Source organism: Triticum dicoccoides, chromosome 6B (genome assembly GCF_002162155.2).
Source record: "Triticum dicoccoides isolate Atlit2015 ecotype Zavitan chromosome 6B, WEW_v2.0, whole genome shotgun sequence".
Lineage (NCBI taxonomy): Eukaryota > Viridiplantae > Streptophyta > Magnoliopsida > Poales > Poaceae > Triticum > Triticum dicoccoides.
The window spans coordinates 716,321,019-716,325,779 of record NC_041391.1 but is presented as its reverse complement, the minus strand read 5'-3'; the positions used below and the strand labels follow the sequence as shown (position 1 = coordinate 716,325,779).

Below are 4,761 nucleotides of genomic sequence, written 5' to 3'. Positions count from 1 at the left end.
CCGACGCAATGGTCGCCATATAGGAAATGCCTCCTTTCTATCGATTTGTTACGGCATGACAACGTCCTCGATGCGGCTAGGGCAAGTTATGGAGGAGAAAACTAGCACGCAAGCTGCCACCGGCAGCAGGGTTGCGACCAAATTGATGGTTGCCGGTGAGGTAACCATGGGCCCTGGCGGAAGGCTATCTTACAGTTAGGCTATTTTGCTGGTGTGGGCTCAATAATATTATTTTTGGTTTAATTTTTAGAATAAATATGACAAAAATCCTTGATTTTGATCAATTGGCCTTTGTGCGTAGCAATTTTGTTTTATTATATGATTGTAAGAGGATAATAATTTAGCAGAATTGGTTTCGTTATATGATTGTAAGTTTCAGTAATCCTAGTCCAACAAATGAACACTATTAATTTAGCTAATTGTAAAACAAAATGAGTAAATGATTGGAGATGCAAGACTAAGGTTTATGACTGCAAACATTTTGGGTGTATCTGCGGAAATCTGCTTTGATTCAAGGCATGCATCCATGCACACGTCCGCCGGCGATGAACAATTCCTCGCGAAAAGGCAAGCCTGTACCTGCGCGCCGATGCACTAGCTGTCGACCACTCACTTGATCGGCCCGTTTGGTTGCAGGTAAGTTGTAGACCACCCTCAGACATGTACATTTTGGTTGCTTTCGTTTCCAAGTTATTACGACCACCACGTTTTACCTCACTTGATACGTACTTCCTCCGTTTTTATTTACTCTACATATTAGCTTTGGTCAAAATCAAACTTTATAAACTTTGGAAAAATTATATACAAAAATATCAACATATACAATAACAAATCAATATCATTAGATTTATTATTGAATACACTTTCTCGTCATGTAGATTTGCTATTGTAAATATTTATATTTTTTTCTATAAACTTGGTCAAACTTTATAAAGTTTGACTTCAATCAAATCTAATATGGAGCCTAAATAAAAACGGAGGGAGCTAGAATTAATTTGCGATACAAAATTAACATTATTAGATGTATCATGGATTAATTTGCGTATTATATAACTTTAATTTTGTAAATGGTATTTTTAGTATAAATCTAATCAAAGTTTATGAAGTTTGACCTCAGACAAATCTTATATGTTAAGTAAAAAAGAAACAGAGATAATACATCAGTAAGTACGTGTGCAATCACTCACTTCGCTTTGTAACACACCTCGATCGGTCGGCCAAGCCCGGTGAAGTTACTTATCCACTTGGTTACGCATGCATTATACTAAATTGGAAATGCCCCTTGGCGCACTCTGCACGTCCCAGCACCATGGTCCAGCATGTAATATTTCAATATACTACTCCCTCCGTTTCTAAATATTAGTCTTTTTAGACATTTCAATATGAAACACATACGGATATATATAGACATAGTTAAGAGTGTAGATTCACTCATGTTGCTCCGTATGTAGTCCATATTAGAATCTCTAAAAAGATATATATTTAGGAACGGAGGGAGTATAAATTATTCGGTGCATCCAAAGAAAATTACAACACACGCTCAGGACTAATGAGTTTGGTATATCACCAACGGTAGAGATATAAGAGAAGCAAGGTAGGTTGAGTACATTTTATCTATAGGATAACTGATTTTCAAGCTCATGACAAAGAAGAAGCATTTAATTTGTTCCAAAATCAAGGCAGGAAAATTCATCCACGTCAAGCTCAGCACAAAGAGTTGAGTTATACGGCACCAAAAGCAAGCTAGTGGTAATGCAAAATAGTAAAAAACCGGTTCACACCTTGTAAAGATACCAAAAGCTTTAATGTTAATCCCCATGTTTCCTTAGTAGGAAGACAAGTTTAGCATATATATACTATGCAGGATAACTTATTTTCAGGTTACAAAGAAGAAATATCCAGTCTGTCGCAAAAGCAAGACAACATCGAGTTCAAAGGATACAGACAATAGCATCCACATGCATAAATGCACGTGTAGAATTCAACTAAGAAGACATGGGACATCATCCATAGTCATAATAAATATGGTAGTCGAACATTCTTTTACATCCGTTAGCAGCACACGGCTAAACAGATAGAATACACAAGTTAAGACCCACTACAAATTAAACATTAATTGCAGTGTATGGTTGTCGATGAACGGTACATTACAGATAGCCAAGAGCGGCCAAACTCAAATGTACCATAAGTGACAGGGTTTCCTGAATGCCAACTTATACCAGAAAGATCATGTTCCGGTAAATGTGAGAGAGGTTGGGAGGAAGTATACAAGATGTCGTAAGAAATCAGGTTTACAGAAACCATTGAAGGTTTTTTTTTCAACTCCCCTTAAATGGTAGTTTTTTGTGGATAGTGGAGCTATTGGAGTTGCTCTTAGAAAACAAAACTTCCCTTATTTAAGGGCAAAGAGAGGTCCCGCATTATTTTCCACCCGAAGAACCTAGTCCTGCCGAGAGTTTACTTGCAACATGATCGACCGATCAAACTACAATGGAGATAGCAGATACTACTATTTATTTCAAATATGACTTCCGCATCACATATTACTTCTTCGAACAAAAGTTCAATTTGATAGGAGTGCACTTTTGCATGCCTGAACACATAATTCCTGTGGGGAATAGCACCTATTTGTCACAAGGCAACAATAGATGCCATCTCTATTGACGCACAACCCGCCTGGTAAATTGATCAGATCATTATCCATGTCGTCGGTGATTTGACCTACGAAAAAATGTAGAAACAAATGATTCACATTAGTATGATTTCACATTGATTAACAAAGAAGCATCAGATGGCACAAGAACAGAAAACAAACCAGTCATCATGCACTAATAAAATACCTACTTCCAAACTAAATAGAAAACTACTATTATTACGCGAGTATAATGAACCTGTGCATGCACATCGACCGATTACCGGAAGTAGAATTGTGTAAACGCTTACATTGTGTAGTAGTAGCAAGGCATACGAGAAGAAGTAGAGAGAATAGGACTGGAGCAGTCATGTACTTGTCCATCTAGATAATGTAACGTAACAGTGGCGCCTGTTTGTGCTTACTAACAAGATTGAGATTGACAGAAGAATATGTGTCGTAAGCAAAACTGCAAGATGATTTGACCATCCACAGAAGCATAATCCTGTATATATAGAAATTTTCCGGGTGATTTGCATAAACCTTCTAATTATTATTGCCATTAGTAATAATTGCCATTAGTATTGAGTCAATATTCTCCTAAAATGGCCTTCTATCATTACTTTTGTGCTCTTTTTGGGACAGATTTCCAAAATAGGGTCACGAAAAATGAATGCAGGTCGTCAAGTTATTATTAGTACCTAGATTTTATTACCTTCTAATTATAGACGGTTGCCTAAATTGTACTCTGTTTTTCTAGTGGTGGCAAATTACTCTATTTTAAAATGGCAAGTACTCTGCGCCAGAACACCGGCGCAACTTTCGGCCGGTCCACTTAGAGCCGCATGATCTAGGCGCCCGTAACCGTCAGATCTATTCCGCATCCCCTTTCTTCATCCTCCCCACACGGGAAAAAAAAAGAGGAGAAAAAAAGTGAGCGCCGCCGCCGGTCGTGGGATCCCGCACGCTGGCCCACGCTGCCCTCGTTTGGACCACCGCAGCCCCTGCTCGCCGCAGCCTCACCGCCGCCGGCGAAGCAAAATACCACCCGCCTTCGTCGCCTCTCGTGTTCCTCGTTGGCTACACGAATGCAGCTCCGTACACGCGCGATTGAAGCTCTGGTGGTGGTGGTGGTCGCAACTCCGATGGCCAACGGTCGCCGGCCGCAACAACGGTCGGCAAGCTTGTAGTGTACCTCGCCTCAGTTGTCGTCCATGGTTGCAGCACTCTGGTGCATCTTCCATGGTTGAAGCAGAAAAAAAATGCCAGTTCCAGCATAATCGGAAGACGGTGGTAGCATTTTTTAGGCTGGTTTCAGCAAAAGCAAAACAAAAACAAGGGTGATAGCAAAAAATTGATGCTTCCAGCAAGACTCCGGTAGTAGCAAATGGCATCTCCAGCAGTAGCAAAAATCAGAGACGGTAGAAAAAAAATCAGAGACGCCGTGGGTGGATGTAGCAAAAATTATCTTCGGTTCCAGCAAAATCAAAATATGGTTGTAGAAAAAAGACAGGGAAAACAGAAGATATAGTTCGCATGTCACGGAGATGGATGTAGCAAAAATCAACAAATTCCGTCAGTAACAAAAAAATCAAAACGGTTGTAGGAAAATGGTTCGTCGGTTGCAGCAAAAAGCGGTGATGGTCCGAGCGGACGATGGCGAGGAGAGGACAACGACAACGAGAGGAGGCGGTGACGCAGGGAGATGCTGCAACCACGGTGGCCGCGAGCTGGAACCGGCTGGCGGGTGAGCTGCAGTCTTATGACAGAAGCATGGGGCGGCAGAGGGACAAGCGCGGTCGGCACGGGTGGCCGGCGAGCAGGAGCGGCAAAATGGCAGCAACGGCGGCGGCCAGCAGCGAGGGGAGCTTGCAGTGGGTTGTGGGCAGCGGGAAGGAAAGAAAAATCATGGCTGTGGAGTCTTGGCCGAAGGTAGAAGAAAGGAAAAAAGGAGGGCCAGGGAAAAGGATAAGGATAGGAGAGGAGGCGGTTGTGCAAGACCCACCAGATACACGCGTCTTGCTCGGGGGTTGTTTTCGTGGACGCTGGGGTCAGCCTGGCGTGCGAACCAGAGGAATTTTCAGCCGGTGCGCCGGCTTTAAACGTTTTCCTTTTAAAATTGTACCGGG

The 4,761-nt window shown here is 41.9% G+C and overlaps 1 long non-coding RNA gene across 1 annotated transcript; it reads right to left on the bottom strand.

Annotated features, from left to right (window-relative positions):
* Positions 1 to 2,529: 2,529 nt before the first annotated feature.
* Positions 2,530 to 3,078, bottom strand: LOC119322985. Its single transcript, XR_005156022.1, has 2 exons — positions 2,944 to 3,078; positions 2,530 to 2,721 (listed from the first exon to the last, which is right to left on the bottom strand). It is a non-coding gene; the product is annotated as an uncharacterized LOC119322985 (long non-coding RNA).
* Positions 3,079 to 4,761: the final 1,683 nt, after the last annotated feature.